This window comes from Heptranchias perlo, unplaced genomic scaffold (genome assembly GCF_035084215.1).
Source record: "Heptranchias perlo isolate sHepPer1 unplaced genomic scaffold, sHepPer1.hap1 HAP1_SCAFFOLD_289, whole genome shotgun sequence".
NCBI classification, from domain to species: Eukaryota; Metazoa; Chordata; class Chondrichthyes; order Hexanchiformes; family Hexanchidae; genus Heptranchias; species Heptranchias perlo.
In genome coordinates this window covers 348,245-368,195 of record NW_027139301.1, presented here as the reverse complement: position 1 = coordinate 368,195, position 19,951 = coordinate 348,245, and the positions used below count along the sequence as shown (strand labels likewise).

The window sequence follows — 19,951 nt, the reverse complement described above, 5'->3', positions numbered from 1 at the left end:
CCTGGTGTCACGGTGTAACGGGTGAAATTATTCAGCTTTCAATTGTTGATCGGCTGAAATGTCGAGAGGCCTTTCCCAGGTCCCGTGTGGAACAAGTTCAGCTTTTGAGCCATTGGGTAAAGTGTTTTTTTTAATTGCTGCTAACGAATGACAAGACATTTTGTACAAACAAGAAGAATTGTAAAATCATCAGTTCGCTGTCCATGTTTCTTACATCATGTTCAACAGAAACAAGGATTCTCCTTAACACGTTGCTGAAAATTGTAAAAAGGAATTCTCCCCTTCTTCTCCATCGACAGGGATAATTCAGAGTCCCACCATGAATCTGTATGATGGAAACCAATCCAACAGCGAGCCTGGATAGCTCAGTTGGTAGAGCATCAGACTTTTAAAACAGGTGGTGATCTGAGGGTCCAGGGTTCAAGTCCCTGTTCAGGCTAAAAGTTTTGAAACAGCTGGCAAGTTCTGCTTTTCCAGCGGACCAACATCAGCGAAAGGAGCAAGAGTTGGCCATTCAGTCCCTCGAGCCTGCTCCGCCATTTGACAGCGTCATCGCTGATCTTCGGCCTCAACTCCACTTTCCCGACCGATCCCCATATCCCTTGAGTTCCTTTGTTTCCAAAATTCTATCTCCCTCAGTTTTGAATCTATTCAATGGCTCAGCATCCACAGCCCTCTGGGGTGGAGAATTCCAATGGTTCACAACCCTCTCAGTGAAGAAATTATTCCTCATCTCTGTACCAAATGGCCGGCCCCTTATCTTGAGATTATAACCATTAGTTCTGGACTCTCCAGCCAGGGGAAACAGCATCCCAGCATCTACCCTGTCAGGCCCTCTAACAATTTTACATGTTTCAATGAGAACACCTCATTATTGTAAACTCCAGAGAATATAGGCCCATTCTGCTCAATCTCTCCTCACAGGACAACCTTCTTATCCCCGGAATCAATCTAGTGAACCTTTGTTGCACCCACTCTAAGGCAAGTGTATCGTTCCGCAGGTAAGGAGATCAAAATTGTACACAGTACTCCAGATGTGGTCTCACCAAAGCCCTATATAATTACAGCAAGACTTCCTTTTCCTTGTACTCCAACCACCTCGCAATAAAGGCCAACATACCATTTGCTTTCCTAATTGCTTGCTGCATCTGCATGTTAACTTTCTGTGATCCGTGTACAAGGACACACAAATCCCTCTGAATACCAACATTTCATACTCTCTCACCTTTTAAAAGATATTCTGCTTTTCTATTCTTCCTACCAAAGTTAATAACCTCACATTTCCCCACTTTATACTTCATTTACCAACTTCTAGCCCACTCACTTAACCTGTCTGTATCACTTTTCATCCTCTTTGCATCCTCCTCACAGCTTACTTTCCCACCTCGTTTTGTATCGTCAGCAAACTTGGACACATTACACTCGGTTCCCTCATCTAAGTCATTAATATAGATTGTAAATATTTGAGGCCCAAACACTGATCTTCACGGTACCCCACTAGTTACAACCTGCCAACCCCAAAATGAACTGTTTATTACGAGTTTCTGTTTTCTCTCCGTCAACCAATCCCCAATCCAGGCTAATATATTACCCACAATCCCATGAGCCCTAATCTTGTTCGAATGAACCTTATCGAATGCCTTTGGAAAATCCAAATATTCTACATCCACTGGTTCTCCCTTATCTACCCTGCTATCAACACCCTCAAAACCTCAAATAGATTTGTCAAACACGATTTCCCTTTCATAAAACCATGTTGCATGTGCCTAATCATATTATGATTTTCTAAGTGCCCTGTTACCACGTCCCTAGTAATAGATTCTCGCAATTTCCCTACTACTATTGTCAGGCTAAAGGTTCTGTAGTTCCCTGTTTTCTCTCTCCCTCTTTCTTGAATAGCAGGGTTACATTTGGTACCTTCCAATCCATGGGGATCTTTCTAGAATCATGGGAACTCTGGAAGATAAAACCAGTGCATCCACTTTCTCTGCAGCCACCTCTTTTTAAACCCTAGGATGTCGGCCATCAGGTCCAAAGAATTTGTCAGCTTTTAGTCCCATTAATTCCTCCAGTACTTTTTCTTTACTAATCTTAATTGCTTTAGGTTCCTGTACATTTCCAGCACCCTGTACATTTGTAGCATGACTTCACTGCTTTTATGCTCCATCCCCCGAGACATAAAAGCCATTATTCCGTTTGCCTTCCGGATTACCTGCTGCACCTGTATGTTGAATTTTGTCTTTCTTGCACGAGGAAACCCAGATCCCTCCGTACTGCAGCATTTTGTAGTATTTCTCCATTCAAATAAAAAAGCAAAATATTTTTTTCCTCCCAAAGTGAATGACTTCACATTTTCCCACATTATATTCCATCTGCCAATTTTTTGCCCATTCGCTTAACCAGGCAAGATCCCTTCACAGACACGTTGTGTCCTCATTGCAACTTGCTTTTCCACCTATCTTTGTACCATCAGCAAATCTGGCCACAAGACACTCTGTTCCTTCATCCAAGTCATTGATATACATTGTAAATAATTGAGGCCACAGTCCTGATCCCTGCAACACCCCACGAGTTACATGAAATGCCTATAAATTTCCGCTCCTCCTATTGGTCCGGAACTCTCCTTAATAGCCAGGCGGGATTAATGGTGAGACTGGCGGTCCCGAGGTGCATTTGGAAAATAAACATTAATTGAACCCTTCAGTTGCAACATTTAATAAAACGAAATTAATAAAAGTCACTGAAATTTTTTTTTCTGGAGTTCACCAAATTCGGGGTGGAGGGGGGGGGGCTTCTATGCTGTGTGTTTGTGCCGGTTTTAATGGCTAGAAGCGCTGGGGTTTCAGTTTATTTTATTATCCTTGGTCCAAACGCGCTCTCCCTGCTTCCAATGTCTTTGCTTTTCGGCCGGACAGTAATATCATCAATGGCGGCTGCATCACCCAGCATGCAGCGCGGTTCAGATTGTGCCCTATCTGAATCAGTGGAGCCCATTACGCAGGCGCAGTAGTGACTCATTATCGGTCAGTGTGTCCTGAGCATGCGCGGCCAGTCGAGGCTGCGGGAGGAGCGCGTTCGGTGCAGGTCAGAGGATCGGAGCAAGAGGCTCAATAAACCCCGGGGCCCGGGTCCGGGCTCAGGCCCAGGCTCAGGCTTTACAAACCCCGAGTGCGGCCCCAGACCCGAATATAAAACAGTGAACATTATCCCCCCCTCACTCCCCGCCGGGAAATGAAGGGGAAATGGGGATCGGTCAGGGAGCGTCTGTCAATGAAGGAGAAATGGTGATCGGTCAGGGAGTGTCTGTAAATGAAGGGGAAATGGGGATCGGTCAGGGAGCGTCTGTCAATGAAGGAGAAATGGTGATCGGTCAGGGATAGTCTGTAAATGAATGAGAAATGGTGATCGGTCAGGGAGCGTCTGTAAATGAAGGAGAAATGGTGATAGGTCAGGGAGCGTCTGTAAATGAAGGAGAAATGGTGATCGGTCAGGGAGCGTCTGTAAATGAAGGAGAAATGGTGATCGGTCAGGGAGCGTTTGTAAATGAAGGGGAAATGTTGATCGGTCAGGGAGCGTCTGTCATTAAAGGAGAAATGGTGATTGGTCAGGGAGCATCTGTAATTAAAGGAGAAATGGAGATCGGTCAGGGAGCATCTGGAATTGAAGGAGAAATGGAGATCGGTCAGGGAGTGTGGAAATGAAGGAGAAATGGTGATTGGTCAGGGAGCGTCTGTAAATGAAGGAGAAATGGTGATCGGTCAGGGAGCATTTGTAAATGAAGGAGAAATGGTGATCTGTCAGGGAGCGTCTGCAATTGAAGGAGAAATAGTGATCAGTCAGGGAGCATCTGTAAATGAAGGAGAAATGGAGATCGGTCAGGGAGTGTCTGTAATTGAAGAACTGGTGATCGGTCAGGGACCGTCTGTAAATGACGGAGAAATGTGATTGGTCAGGGAGCATCTGTAAATGAAGGAGAAATGGTGATCTGTCAGGGAGCGTCTGCAATTGAAGGAGAAATGGTGATCAGTCAGGGAGCATCTGTAAATGAAGGAGAAATGGTGAACAGTCAGGGAGCATCTGTAATTGAAGGAGAAATGGCGATCGGTCAGGGAACGTCTGTAATTGAAGGAGAAATGGAGATCGGTCAGGGAGTGTCTGTGATTGAAGAACTGGTGATCGGTCAGGGAGCGTCTGTAAATGACGGAGAAATGTGATTGGTCAGGGAGCATCTGTAAATGAAGGAGATATGTGATTGGTCAGGGAGCGTCTACAAATGAAGCAGAAATAATGATCAGTCAGGGAACGTCTTTAAATGAAGGAGAAACGGTAATCGGTCAGGGAATGTCTGTAAATTAAGGAGAAATGGTGATCAGTCAGGAAACTTCTGTAAATGAAGGAGAAATGATGATCGGTCAGTGATCGTCTGTAAATGAAGGAGAAATGGTGATCTCTATATCTTTATTCATCCGAGCTCGAGCTTTGGATGCTGTTCCTTTCCTCCTCGTGGGAATCTGTCTACTCTGCACCCAAACCAACTCCTCCTTGAAGGCCTCCCACTGTTCAATTACTCTTCTGCCTGACAATTTTTGATTCCAATCCACACAGAAAAGATCCCTTTTTAACTCACTGGAATTAGCCCTCCTCCAGTTAAGAATTTTCACATTTGACTGTCCCCTGTCCTTTTCCATAAATATTCTAAACCGAATGAGATTATGATCACTGCTGCCCCACTGAAACATGCTCCACCTGCCCCACTTCATTCTCCACACCGAGCCCACTGCTGTACTCACACTCTCTCTCTCACACTCACTCCCTCACGTTCACTCTTTCATACTCACTCACATTCACACACATTCACTCTCACATTCACGATCTCACACTCTCTCACACTCACTCACATTCACTCTCTCTCACATTCACTCTCACATTCACTCTCACATTCACTCACACACTCACTCACACTCACTCTCTCACATTCACTCACACTCTCTCTCTCACACTCACATTCACTCTCTCACATTCACTCTCTCACACTTTCTCTCTCACTCACTCTCTCACCCTTTCACTCATGGTTTCGGGCCACTGAAAGATGATGCGATGAGTTTGGATTTCAGCACAGGGAGGAGGGAGAGTGTGTGGGACGGGGATTTACAGCTTTGAGGCACAAGAGAGGAAAGAAGGTTTTGTAGAAACTACAATTGTCTGTTCTGAATTTCTACCCTGTACTTACAGTGATGACTTTTATAAACTCCTTTATAGGGTATTAGAAGGGGAGGATTTGCAGAGGGAAACTCAAACCAAACAGCATGCCAAGATCTGACAGAGTCACTCGATTCATCAGGACCTGAATATCATCGGCCTTTGAATGTGGAAGGAGAAATGTTTGTCTGTTCTATCTGTGGGAGAAGATTTCAAACATCAGTGTGAGTGGGAAAGCACCGAGACACACACACCCGAGTGAGAGTGTTCCAGTGCACTGACTGTGGAAAGAGCTTTAACCAGTTACACAGCCTGAAAAAACATCACACCATTCACAGCGGGGAGAAACCGTCCACGTGTTCTGTGTGTGGACGAGGTTTCAACTGATCGTCCAACCTGGAGAGACACAAGGACACCCGGACCATGGAGAAACCGTGGAAATGTGGAGACTGTGGGAAGGGATTCAATTACCCGTCCAGGCTGGAAATTCATCGACGCCGTCACACTGGGGAGAGGCCGTTCTCCTGCTCCGTGTGCAAGAAGAGATTCACTCGATCATGCCACCTGCTGAAACACCAGCGAGTTCACACTGGGGAGAGGCCGTTCACCTGCTCCGTGTGTAAGAAGAGATTCACTCATTCATCCACCCTGCTGAAACATCAACTTGTTCACACTGATGAGAGACCTTTTAAATGTTCTGACTGTGAGAGGAGCTTTAAAAGCAAAATTAATCTGCTGACACACCAACGCACTCACACTGGGGAGAGGCCGTTCTCCTGCTCTGTGTGTAAGAAGAGATTCACTCGGTCATCCCACCTGCTGATACACCAGCGAGTTCACACTGGGGAGAGGCCGTTCTCCTGCTCCGTGCGTGGGAAGAGATTCACTCATTCTTCCACCCTGCTGAGACACCAGCGAGTTCACTCCGATGAGAGACCTTTTAAATGTTCTGACTGTGAGAAGAGGTTTAAAAGCAAAAGGAATCTGCTGACACACCAACGCACTCACACTGGGGAGAGGCCGCTCACCTGCTCCGTGTGAGGGAAGGGATTCACTATTTCATCCAAACTGCTGACACACCAACTTGTTCACACTGGGGAGAGACCTTTTGAATGTTCTGACTGCACGAAGAGCTCTAAATGCAGATACAAATTGTGAAGACATCGACACACTCCCGTCAGGGAGAGGCCGTTCACCTGCTCCCTGTGTAAGAAGAGATTTACTCGGTCATCCCACCTGCTGAGACACCAGCGAGTTCACTCTGATAAGAGACCTCTGAAATGTTCTGACTGTGAGAAGGGCTTTAAAACAAATGATCTGAAACACCAACACACTGACACTGGGGAGAGACTGTTCACCTGCTCCATGTGTGGGAAGGGATTCACGAATTCATCCCACCTTCTGAGACATCAACGTGTTCACACTATTGAGTGACCTTTTAATGCAGTAACTTTGAGAAGAGCTTTAAAAGCAGAAATGAACTGCTGACACATCAACTCACGCACATTGTGGAGAGACTGTTCACCTGCTCCGTGTGTGGGAAGGGATTCACTCAGTCATCACATGTGCTGAGACACCAGCGAGTTCACAAGTGACTGCAGGGGTTGGATTCTGCAGTTAATCATATCCAGGACTGAACTATGGTGTTTAGAGTCAGGAAGAACAACGTGTAAGGATTAACCCATTAACAGATAGAATTTCGTATAATTATAATCAATAGTAGAAGTAGAACAAAATGTACTGTGAATCTATGTATCTATAAATGTAAACTGTACTGTGTATTAATATAGAATGAACCATGTAACGTGTATTCAATAAGAAAGTGCTGGTGGGCCGAGAAGGATGCATGATGGTTATTATAGTCAAGTTTGCAGTTAAAACTCAAAGGATACTGACAACAGTAAAGTGGGAATTAACAGACCTAAGGGAGGAATGTGCTGTAATAGCATAATGTCTAAAAGACAAGTAGATAAATGGACTGAAGGTTCATTAAATCAAGGAGTCACTCAGGCTCAGGCCTCTCTATCTCGAGCCTCCACAAGCCAGTGAGCAGAATTCTGTTTATACAAACGGTTCTGTGAAGGCTCACAATGTAAACTCTAAATAAGGTTCTGTTAAGTCTGTAACAAGAAGGCACGGATGGTACCAGGAGTTATGCTTGGAATGTAACTTCTGAAGGTTGAAAGACATGAATAATGGTCAGGCTGAGAGATGTGGATGTGAGAGTGAACTGCTCATAAACTGAAAAAGGGAATAAGAAGAGACCTCAAAAGCTGAGGAAGGCGCACAAGATTCTGGCAAGGAAGAAGAGAACTTTTCAGTCAACAGAGAGGGAGAGAGAGAGACCGCACCGGAGTCACTTGGAGGGATAGAGAGAGAGAGAGAGAGACCGCACCGTAGTCACTTGGAGGGATAGAGAGAGAGAGAGAGAGAGACCGCACCGTAGTCACTTGGAGGGATAGAGAGAGAGAGAGAGACCGCACCGTAGTCACTTGGAGGGATAGAGAGAGAGAGAGAGAGAGAGAGACCGCACCGTAGTCACTTGGAGGGATAGAGAGAGAGAGAGAGAGACCGCACCGTAGTCACTTGGAGGGATAGAGAGAGAGAGAGAGAGAGACTGCACCGTAGTCACTTGGAGGGATAGAGAGAGAGAGAGAGAGACCGCACCGTAGTCACTTGGAGGGATAGAGAGAGAGAGAGAGAGAGAGACCGCACCGTAGTCACTTGGAGGGATAGAGAGAGAGAGAGACCGCACCGTAGTCACTTGGAGGGATAGAGAGAGAGAGAGAGAGAGACCGCACCGTAGTCACTTGGAGGGATAGAGAGAGAGAGAGAGAGACCGCACCGTAGTCACTTGGAGGGATAGAGAGAGAGAGAGAGAGACCGCACCGTAGTCACTTGGAGGGACACTTCCGAGGTTTCAAGGAACACTCACTGTTTCTCTTTGTTAAGTATCACCTTTTTGCACTAATTGTGATGTGATTAATAAATCTGTTTTGCCTTTAACCGTAATACCAGTACCAGTGGTGATCTTGTTGTTGTCAGGAACCAGTCCTTAGATTGGATTAGATTATAATCCTGAAAATAGTGGTTTAAATCCTACAATTGGCGACCACGAAGGGACTATTTCTGACAACAGGTAAAAACTGGTGGGGGATAGTTACATAATATAAATTGATTATTTCCCCATTAAAATGCAGTGAGTGGGGTATAGTTACATAATATAAATTGATTATTTCTCCAGTAAAATGCAGTGAGTGGGGGATAGTTACAGAATATAAATTGATTATTTCCCCATTAAAATGCAGTGAGTGGAGGATAGTTACAGAATATAAATTGATTATTTCTCCGGTAAAATGCAGTGAGTGCAGTGCACACCCACCACGGGTGGCCTCATAAAATGAGGACAATCAGTTCTTCTTTCCTTGGTGAGAGGTTTGTGTTATCTGGGGATTTAGTTCAGTGGTCGAGCGCATGTTTTACATGTGTTGAGGTCCTGGGTTCAACTCCCAGCATCTCCCGAAATAATTTTCCACCAGAATTCCCCACGGAAAGTTGAATGACGCTTTTTGAGCTCAGCGAGTTCCAACTTCTGAGGCTCCACAAGCATTAAATTGTCCCGGAGCGGGACTTCATCTCTCGGTCCCCTCAACAGCTCAACTCAAAGCAGCCGCCGACTGAGGGGAATGTGTGACGGTGCAATATCGAGCGAGCAGTCCCAGCTCTTGTTCCTGTTTGACGCTCTGTCATTCTTCCATCTCACTTTATGATTCAGAGGTTGGATTTCAGCCTTGTCACTGACCATTAGCGATTGGGTTTTTTTTATTTCCGCAGACTTTTATTTTGCAAAGTTCAAAGTAAAGAGGAGCAGAAACCCCGTGAACTGAAGCAGAGGTTGAACATTGTGAACACGCGGGACCGCTGGGCATCTCGATGTCCTGGAGAGACGGAGCAGAAAGCTCACGGCTTCACTTCTAAAGTGTCTGCTTGTTTATTTCTCAGGTACCTTTTGACCCGTGGGGATGTCGCTCAGTGGAAGAGCGCATGCTTTGCATGTATGAGGTCCCGGGTTCAATCCCCGGCATCTCCAAACAAGTTACATTTCTAGTTTTGGATTCAACTGTGAGAATATCATCTGAGACTCGCCTCACATTGACACACAAGGAGAGACAAGAGTTTCTTCACCTCGCGAAAAACCGAACGCTCCGCACAGAATATCATTCAATGGGAGAGCGCCCACGGTGTTTCAATGGCTCCCATCTCATGGTTGAACAGCTTGCCCAGTGATAGATTATTTCCAGTTTCACAGATTGGGGGGAAGCAGCGGACCGGCGTTCCGACCACAAAGAGGGAAGAATAGTCTGGATGTTGGGAGCTTCTTCTTTTCCCAGAGAGGAGTGAGCATCTGGAATGTATTCCCGGCTGGTGCGGTGGGTGCTGACTCTGGTGCGGTGGGTGCTGACTCTCTCTGGTGCGGTGGGTGCTGACTCTCTCTGGTGCGGTGGGTGCTGACCCTCTCTGGTGTGGTGGGTGCTGACCCTCTCTGGTGCGGTGGGTGCTGACTCTCTCTGGTGCGGTGGGTGCTGACTCTGACTCTCTCTGGTGCGGTGGGTGCTGACTCTGACTCTCTCTGGTGCGGTGGGCGCTGACTCTGACTCTCTTTGGTGCGGTAAGTGCTGACTCTCTCCCTGCCTTCTCGAGGGATCTGGACCGGTTCTTGACTGGGGCAGAGATCGCATCATATGGAAGGTGAGTGGTTTTACAGTTAACCTACGCATGGTCAGTGTGATCCACTGGACTCGATTCGATAGCCTGAGGGAGTCGGGGAGGAATTTCCCAGAATTTCCCCTCCTGATTGGCCCTGGATTTTTTTCTGGTTTGTAACCGCTCCCAGGAGATTCCATGTTCCCGGTGGGTGGGGCTGGTGGTGTGTGTAGGAAGTGTCCAGTCACGATGCTCCAGGCATGTGGGGCAGGATTGATGAACGAGCTGGTCTTTTCCTGCCCGTCATGTCCGTCTGCAACCCCAGATCGTCAAGGTGTTTTTCGTGAAGTGATCTTTAAACACAAAACCCTCACCTGGGACAAGTCCTGCGTCCGTCTATAGTGAAATGAGACTCAATGCTGTCTGTGCCTCACCTTGTCCTCCTCCTTTTACATTATTGTATTGTCCGCACACAGTGATATGTTTGGTTAAGATGAAAATACAAATTATCCGCTCTGGGCTCCTCCAGTCTCTCTGTGTTTCTCTCTCTTCCTAAACTGACTGACTGTCGGATAATAGTAACTGGTGTCCTCTCCATCCCGTTCTCAACACCCAGACACGACTAGTTACTGAATAAATTCAACACTCACAGACAGTCCAGTGTCAGACAGTTACAGACGGTTTCTCTCTACCTTTCCTGACAGGACTGGCCAATGATGAATGCCCCGTCAGACCGGCTGATATACAGTAAAAGGGACAGTGACCGTCTCACCAATAGCACCGGAGGTCTGTTCACAGACACAGAATCAGTCTTTCCCTTTCTATCAGTGTGTCTATATTACGCTCAGTCACAGTATCCCGCCTCCTTGTACAGCACTAGGGAGAGAGAAAGACAGACAGACAGAGAGACAAACAGACACAGTATCAGTCTCACACTTCCCATCAGTGTGTCCGTTTCACACTCAGTAACAATATTCCACCTTCATGTACAGCGGTAGAGAGAGATAAAAACAGACAGGCACAGTATCAGAATTACACTTCCTGTCAGTGTCTCTGTATCACTCTCAGGAACAGTCTCCCACCTTCATAATCTGTACAAAAGAGAGAGAGAGAAACTGACCTGTAATGTCCCGTTTTCACCCAGTAACAAATTGGAAAATATTCCATTCCAAATGCTATTCCAAGGTGGAGTGACAGAAGATGCAGTCTCATCTCTCACTGATATTATTTCAGAGACAGACACATTATTAATCCCACTCTCAGGGACAGTGTCACACATTTAACCCTCTCTTGCATGTTGTCCCCTCTGCAATCTTGCAGCTCAGGGCCGTTCTGTATTACTCTCAGTGACCGAGAGTTTCACTCCGATTGAAATAAACTGGGACTGTTGCTGCCTGATATTAATCCTACACGGTCCCAGCAAATACACCAACTCCCACTTTCCTCCCCCGTTTCTCCAGGATTGGTTTGAGGAATCCTCCCTCCAGTTTCGGAGTCAAACGTTACTTTATCAGTTAGGGAGCCAAGAATGAACAGAACCCATTGGCTCATTCCACAGCCGCCCACTTTATCTCTGAAAGACTCTTTCCCATCAAAAGAGCCCGAGAGAAACAGCAGGGATGGAAACCTCGAGTTTAATAGTTGGAGATTGTAAAGTCAGTCTGGATTCCAGCGTTAGGCACTGGTGGAATCCCATCTGTTTCCCATTCTGGTGCCTGTTCCTGCACTGCCTGTGGAGCCCATTCCCTCTGACCTTTCCCCCAGACCCACTTCCTTTGCTCAGACAGGCGGGAATGGAGAGATCACGGCCCCCGGGGGAAGGGAGCAAAGAGCAGCCTCGTTACAGCAGCTCATCGCTCCGGGACCGTGTCCGCAGATGGGCTCAGAGATCGGCATTGAGTCCGGGGGAAGGGCAGGGGGAGTCCGGGGGCTGTTTGTAAGAGGCGGAGTGGATCAGGAACTGGTCCCGGAACATGGAGTGAGAGGGGGGGAAGGGAGAGGTCATTCTCGGGCTGTGTGTGGACAGGGTGTGTCCAGGGGAAGGGAGAGAGAATGGGAAGAACCTGCTATTAAAACCATTGCTGCTTTCACTCCCCAAACCAGGAGTGAATGGTCCTGGTTTAGTTCCAGTCTCACCCTGTTTATTGTTATTGGACAGTGAAGAGTGGAAACAGAGCCGGACAGTAAGGATGTGGGGAGTTATACAAAGAGCATCTATTGCAGGCATCAGGTGAGAAGTGTGAAGGACACAATTTAAACAGTGGCTGTTTGGTTTCGGTTGAACGGTTAGTCCCATGGGAGAGGGAATTAGAAACCTCACCTGGACAAAGGTCCCTGCCCCATCGGGTAGTCCCATTCATGGATCAGTGCAGGGGTTGGGTTGTGTCTGGATGTCACTAAATTGTTGTAAAATAGCCCAACACATCCGGTGTGCAGAAGCTGAGTGCTGCAGTGGAGTCAGACACTGACACTGTTTGTATCACTGGTTTTCATTTGTGGATATTCAAAATGATCATTAGAGATATTAAACTGATCACTTTTCCATTTTCAACCTCACCGTTTCTTGAGTTACAAGAGATAATTTTCTTTCCACAGGCGAATCCTTGAATGATCCAGAATGAATGTGATGTTTCCTCCACCCAAGGCACAAGGAGGAGTGCAGCCAGCTCCTTCTCACACACAGGAGGTACATTATCACCCACAGAGCACAGAGACACAGACAGGTCATCAGTTCCACAGTCTCAGACAGTAGAAGTAGTCAGTCCCACACTGATCCCAAGTTCCAGAGACACAATTTCAATCCAACATTCAAACAGAGCGGGTGAGGCAGACACTCTTCCATTTGCCCCGAACTCTGTCCCGCTGACAGGTAGATACAAAAATCCCAGTCCAAAATCACACTCTCAGATCGAAAGGCACTGTGTCAATCTCACAATAGGGCAACATAGCTACGAATTAAATACCAGAGAGAAATCACACATGGTATCCGATTGAAAGGGACAGAATGAATCCTAATAATGTACCCGAGATTCCAATTGAATACTAGCCCAGAACTCTCTCACACATGACTTTAATACATGAAATATCCATTCGAAAAGTGAACCATTTGCTACAAATTGCAAACAAATCCAAACCTCACGTACAGTATCGATTGAGAAATACTGAAAGATAGTAAACCTGAGAAACAAATTAGATACCTGTTCAGAATGCACTCGTTGAATGAAATTTAAAGATAGAGTATCAATTCTATTAGTGCAGACTGAGATACACATTATATACCAGTCCAATAATCTCATACAGTATTAGACTGAAAGATACAGTATCAATTCCATTTCTACAGACTGATCTACACATTACAAACCAATTCAAAAATGTCACCTTATCAGTTTGAAAGATTCATTATCATCCACAATAGTACTCACAGAGATGCAGATTTCATAGTGGTCCAAAAAGCACACAAATTATCTGATTAAAACCTCCAACATTAAATCCTAAAGTTCGTCCATATTTACAAATTAAATAAGGAGTAAAACTCTTCAAACATTAAGATATTAAAGCTGAAGTATTGAACGCAATAATGTAATCTGAGAGAATAATTACGTACAGATTCAGAATGAAACTCATATTCAGATACAGTACCAGAGACACACAGACACAGAATGAATCCAACACTCACAGATACAGAAGGAATCCCAAACTCACATACAGTACTAGAGACTGACAGACACAGAGTTAATCCCACACTCTCATCAAGTACCAGGGACTGATAGGTACAGTATGAATCCCACACTAACATGCAGTATGAGTAACTGCATATTTTGGATGAATTCAACTCCCACATACAGTACTGGGGACTGTATATAAAGAATGAGTCCCACACTCACATGGAGAAACAGAGACTGACAGATACCGAAAGAATCCCACACTAACACACAGTATGAGAGACTGCCTATAAAGAATGAATCACAAACTCTCACACACACTGCTGACAAGACAGAGAATGAATCCCAAACTCACACACAGTATCAGTGAGTGACAGATACAGAATGAATCCCACACTAACATACAGTATCAGAAACTGACAGATACAGAATGAATCCCACACTCACACACAGTACCAGAGACTGAGAGACACAGAATGAATCCCACTAAACTATCAGGGAATCAGCACAGACCAGGGATCAGGGCCTTTACCCAGTAAACTATCAGAGAGTCAGCTCAGACCAGGGATCAGGGCCATTACCCAGTAAACTATCAGAGAATCAGCACAGACCAGGGATCAGGGCCTTGACCCAGTAAACCATCAGAGAGTCAGCACAGACCAGGGATCAGGGCCTTTACCCAGTAAACTATCAGAGAATCAGCACAGACCAGGGATCAGGGCCTTTCACCTGTCGGAGAGAACATTGTATCACAGATCGCTTGTGATAAACCGACACATTCTGATTTACAGCCGTGCATAACAGATGTTTGTAGCTGCGATGGCCGAGTGGTTAAGGCGTTGGACTCGGAATCCCCTGGGGATTTCCTGCGTACGTTCGAATCCTGTTCGCAGCGCTACTTCTTAAAGTTATGTTTACTGCTCAAATAACGATGAACTGGAGTTGACGAACCGCATTCCCTCTCTCAGAGAGACTCTCCAACGCGGCTCATGCTTTTAATTCGGAGCACAATGGTCTCTTGCAAAATTGCAAGACACGTGAAGGAATCTCTCCCAAGCTCCATCTTAAGTTCTGCCCGTTCGCAGAACTTGACATTGATCCTATTTCTTCCTCTACTTTGATCCCACCTTGTCTCTGTCTCTTGACTCTCCGTGTTTTTCCCTCATGGACTTCTCAGGCTTCGTTGAACGGCCACGGATGATCGAACCTGGAACACCGGCAGTGAAGGGTAAAGATGGAAAGACTGAGACGGGGGGAGTGGCGAGAGGGTGGATTTGGAATTCCTGAGCGACCGCACTGCGCATTTTTCAGATCTGCTTGGAGCACCAATCCCTTCAATTCATCACTTACAGGGACAATTCGATTCGCGGTTTCTTTTCCCTGAGCTTGGCGAGATCTTAAAAATTGAAAGCGACCAACATCAAAGCGAACCTCGTCACCGACATGATCACAGATACAGAGCGGCCACACTCTGCTTCAGTGAGGGGAAAACCCAGAGCGGTTTCAAGGTTGAATGTAATTGGAAGCAAAGCTCTTTCAATGAAAGTGCAGGTCATTGAGGTGCCTTTAAAGTCCTGATTGTTTGAACTGAATTTCTTTCAAAAGCGCTTGAGATTCAGGTGGAGTGATTTGGGGACTCCTTTTCCCTCTTCGCAAAACTTTGAACCGCAGATCAAGATCCAAAGTCCAGGGCTAAATTAGGGTTTCTCCAGGGTATGAAACATCGAATCGAGAATTATACCCCGACCTTAACGAGCCCAGAAACAAGAACGTGTCACGGACACATTCTGTGAGAGGGCTGTCTGTATGATGAAAAGGCATTTTTGAAAAGACCTCCTGATCAGTTCCGTGTTGGATCCTGAACAAAACACAGCACTGTGAGCTTCTCAAATTCACTAAACACCATGAATTACACAAAGGCACCGCTGGGAGTTGAACCCAGGATCTCCTGTTTACTAGACAGATGCTTTAACCAACTAAGCCACGGTGCCAATTCATGGTACTGTCTCTCACCTCCTCTCATTAATATCTATCAGCTACACGTCACATTCTGTTGTGGGCTCAGACTGTTTGATCTTTGTCGATTTCACTTGCCCGTTTCCCTGTGAATCCCGATACTGACTGCGTTTCAAGCTGTGTTTATCTTTCTGTGTCCATCAGTGCTTTGATACACGAATGAATATTTGTGCTTGTGTTTGTTTGTTACTTTAAATAAATTAGGGATGGACAATTCTCGCTCTGACACTGAAGAACTAATTGAGCAAATTTCACAGTGAAGTGTTGTTTATTGTGGTGCTGAAACTAAAAAAAAATCGTAAAAGGTGCAAAGAGAGAAAACAAGAAAAACTTGTGAATGAAATTAAGGACAACTTTCAAGGTTTTCACACGTACATTAAGAGAAAGAAGGGTGACTAAGAGTAATGTGGGCCCCTTAAAGACAGATGGAGGTGATATTGTAATTGAAAAATCAGGAAATGGCAGACTTGCTAAATCCTCACAGAAAAGCATGAGGATAATAAACCAGAGACACGAGGAAAACTGAAAATAAATCAAGGGGATTCAGTGTCAGTAAAATAATGGTATTGGAGAAAACAATTAGACTAAAGATAGACAAATCTCCAGGACCTGATGTTTACCATCCCAGGGGACTAAGGGGAATAGGTGAGGAAATTGTACATGCTTTAGTCATGATCGTTCAAAACTCTCTTGATTCAGGAATTGTTCCATGGATTGAAAAATTTCAAATGTCATTCCATTATATATGAAGGGTAGGAGAGATAAAGCAGGAAATTATAGACCGATTCGTCTGACGTCTGTTGTGGGGAAGTTACCAGAATCTGTTATTAGGGAAAGAATGACTGAGCACTTGGATAAACATGAATTGATCAGAGAGAGTCAGCATGGATTTGTAAAGTGTAAGTCAAGTCTAACGAAACTAGTTGAACTTTTTGAAGATGTAACTAACGTGGTGAATAATGGAGTGTCTATGGGTGTTATGTGTACATTGACTTCCAGAGGGATTCGTTAAGGTTTAACATCAGAGAGTGTTAACATAAATGAGAACATGTGGAATTCAAAGCAACCCATTGACATGGGGAGGGAGTTGGTTTGGAGGTAGGAGACAGAGAGTAGGGTTAATGGGTATGTACTCAAATTGACAGGATGTGATTAGTGGTGTCCCCCAGGGATCTGTATAAATGAGGCAGATAAAGGAATAGAGAGCCGGATATCCAGGTTTGTCGACGACACCAAGTTAGGGTGCACAGTGAGTAGTGTAGATGGGAGCATAAAGTTAGAAAGGGAAATTGATAGATTCAGTGAGTTGGTAAAACTGTGTCAGATGGAACTTACATAGAATTACATCGAATGTACATCACAGAAACAGGCAATTCGGCCCAACCAGACTATGCCGGTGTTTATGCTGCAGTCGAACGTCCTCCAACCCCTCTTCATCTAACCCTATGAGCAAACCCGAATATTCCTTTCTCCTCCATGTGTTTATCTCACTTCACCGTAAATGCATCCATGATATTCGCCTTAACTACTCCGTGTGGGAGAGAGCTGCACATTCTAACGCCTCTCTGGATAAATATGTTTCTCTTGAATGCCAGATTGGATTTATTGATGACTATTATATTCATGGCCCTAAGTTCTGACGTCCCCACTCCCAAAAGTACAAACACCTTATCTACATCTGACCGATCAAACCCTTGCATAATCTTAAAGTCCTGTATCAGGTCACCCTCAGCCTTCTCTTTTCGATACAAAAGAGCCCCAGACTGTTCAAAGTTTCAATCTGGGGAAATGTGAGGCCATCCACTTTGGCCCGAAGCAAGATAAATCAGAGTATTTTCAAAATGGTGAGAAGCCAGGAACTGTGGGTGAGCAGAGATACTTCGGGAAATCACGAAGAGTTGGCAGACAGGTGCAAAAAATAATTAAAATGGCTAATGGAATGTCGGCCTTTATCTCAAGGGAACTGGAATTCAAAAGGGTGGAAGTTATGTTAGAATTCTATAAACTCTGCTAAGGCCACATTTAGAGTACGGCATTCAGTCCTGGGCACCAGACCTCAGGAAGGATATATTGGCCTTGCAGGAGGTGCAGCGCAGAAAGACCAGAATGATACCGGGGCTAAAATGTTTAAATTATGAGGGCAAGTTGCATGGACAAGGTTTGTATTTCCTCGTGTATCGAGGATTAAGTGGTGATGTAATTCAGGTGTTGAAGGTGATTCAATGATCCAATGGTGGGTGTGTGAGTTGGTGCTGAATCGGTCCCCTTCAGTGAAGAGAGGGTCAGCGGGCGCCTGACAGACACGGCTCGGAACGGGACTCGCTTCTCTCCGGCGGCAGCGGCTGGTTTAGAGAGATCTCTCTGTCTGCTGCTGTTACTCCGCCTCCCGCACTCTGGGAGAACCGCGGAGCTCGGTCCTCATTTTTCTCTTATGGATCCGGCTCCATCCGTTTACTGTTGACGGGAGTGCGTCTGAAACCAAGTCAGTCAGAAGCGGGTGCAAATCACAACATAGGCACAGGCCCAAGGACTGGGGACTGGTTTGATATTGGGTCCTTTTTAAGGGATAGGCTGTAGAATGTTTGTATAATAATAATGATCAGAATTAACTTTGATACAATGAAGTTTTTCTCAGTTATTTCCCATTTCCACCCTCAACAGTTTTATACAGTAACAGGTAACAATGTTTGAGGGATGTGATGTCCAGTGTTGGTGGAATCAGTGTAATTTAACTTGATACATTGAAGAATCTCTTGTCCATCCCAGGCTCTTACCTTAGGTTTAGACCCTCACCTCGTTTAAAATCGGTCACTCACTGATATAAATAAACCAGTAACAATCCCGAAACCTCAGCGGGGATATTTGTTCCGATACTTAGTGACGGTCCCAATTTCCACTGAAATTCTCAATCAGCAAATCCCAGAGGCTGTTTCGGGTTTGACAAACTGTGAAACAGATTGTTTTAAAAGCCGGAAAGAGGGAAAAACTGGTGGTTGATATGAAGTGTTATACATTATCTCTTTCTGTTTCAGATTTACAATTTCTCTTTGTGTGTTACTGACAGGAGAGGCTATAACGGAGCCCAGTGACTGGGTAACGAGCTGCACTGAGTCATTGGCCTGTGTTACAGACCGGCTCGTTGGACCTGCTCATTTCGTGAACTCGCTGGTGTCTCAGCACGTGTGATGACTGAGTGAATCCCTTCCCACACACGGAGCAGGTGAACAGTCTCTCAACCAATGGGCATGCGTTGATGTGTCAGCAGTTCATTTCTGCTTTTAAGCTCTTCTCACAGTCACTGCATGAAAAGGTCACTCAATAGTGTGAACAAGTTAATGTTTCAGAAGGTGGGATGATCGAGTGAATCTCTTCCCACACACGGAGCAGGTGAAAAGTCTCTCCCCAGTGTGAGTGCGTCAATGTCTCAGCAGTTCGTTTCTGATTTTAAATCTCTTCCCACAGTCAGAATATTTGAAGGTCTCTCAGTGTGAACTCGCTGGTGTTTCAGCAGGGTGGATGACCAAGTGAATCTCTTCCCACACTGAGCAGGTGAACGGCCCCTCCCCAGTGTGGGTGCGTTGGTGTGTCAGCAGATTAAATTTGCTTTTATACCTCTTCTCACAGTCAGAACATTTAAAAGGTCTCTCATCAGTGTGAAGTCGCTGGTGTGTCAGCAGGGCCGATGAATGAGCGAATCCTTTCCCACACACGGAGCAGGTGAACGGCCTCTCCCCAGTGTGAACTCGCTGGTGTCTCAGCAGGTTGGATGACTGAGTGAATCCCTTCCCACACACGGAGCAGGTGAACGGCCTCTCCCCAGTGTGAGTGCGTTGGTGTTTCAGCAGTTCAATTTTGCTTTTAAAGCTCTTCTCACAGTCAGAACATTTAAAAGGTCTCTCATCAGTGTGAACTCGCTGGTGTGTCAGCAGGTTGGATGACTGAGTGAATCCCTTCCCACACATGGAGCAGGAGAACGGCCTCTCCCCATTGTGAACTCGCTGGTGTGTCAGCAAGGTGGATGAATGACCGAATCCCTTCCCACACACTGAGCAAGTGAACGGCCTCTTCCCAGTGTGAACTCGCTGGTGTGACAGAAAGTGTGATGACCGAGTGAATCCCTTCCCACACACGGAGCAGGTGAACGGCCTCTCCCCAGTGTGAGTGCGTTGGTGTTTCAGCAGTTCAATTTTGCTTTTAAAGCTCTTCTCACAGTCAGAACATTTAAAAGGTCTCTCATCAGTGTGAACTCGCTGGTGTGTCAGCAGGTTGGATGACTGAGTGAATCCCTTCCCACACACGGAGCAGGTGAACGGCCTCTCCCCAGTGTGAGTGCGTTGGTGTTCCAGCAGATTCCTTTTGCATTTAAACCT

At 45.7% G+C, this 19,951-nt stretch overlaps 4 non-coding genes across 4 annotated transcripts; 3 read left to right on the top strand and 1 right to left on the bottom strand.

The window, feature by feature from the left end:
* The first annotated feature begins 354 nt into the window (after positions 1-354).
* Positions 355-439, top strand: trnak-uuu (transfer RNA lysine (anticodon UUU)). The gene is given in 2 exon segments: positions 355-391; positions 404-439. It is a non-coding gene; the product is annotated as a tRNA-Lys (tRNA).
* An 8,778-nt stretch (positions 440-9,217) lies between these two features.
* On the top strand, positions 9,218-9,289 carry trnaa-ugc (transfer RNA alanine (anticodon UGC)). Its single transcript has one exon. It is a non-coding gene; the product is annotated as a tRNA-Ala (tRNA).
* A 5,089-nt stretch (positions 9,290-14,378) lies between these two features.
* Positions 14,379-14,460, top strand: trnap-cgg (transfer RNA proline (anticodon CGG)). The gene has a single exon. It is a non-coding gene; the product is annotated as a tRNA-Pro (tRNA).
* A 1,022-nt stretch (positions 14,461-15,482) lies between these two features.
* trnat-agu (transfer RNA threonine (anticodon AGU)) lies at positions 15,483-15,556 on the bottom strand. Its single transcript has one exon. It is a non-coding gene; the product is annotated as a tRNA-Thr (tRNA).
* Positions 15,557-19,951: the final 4,395 nt, after the last annotated feature.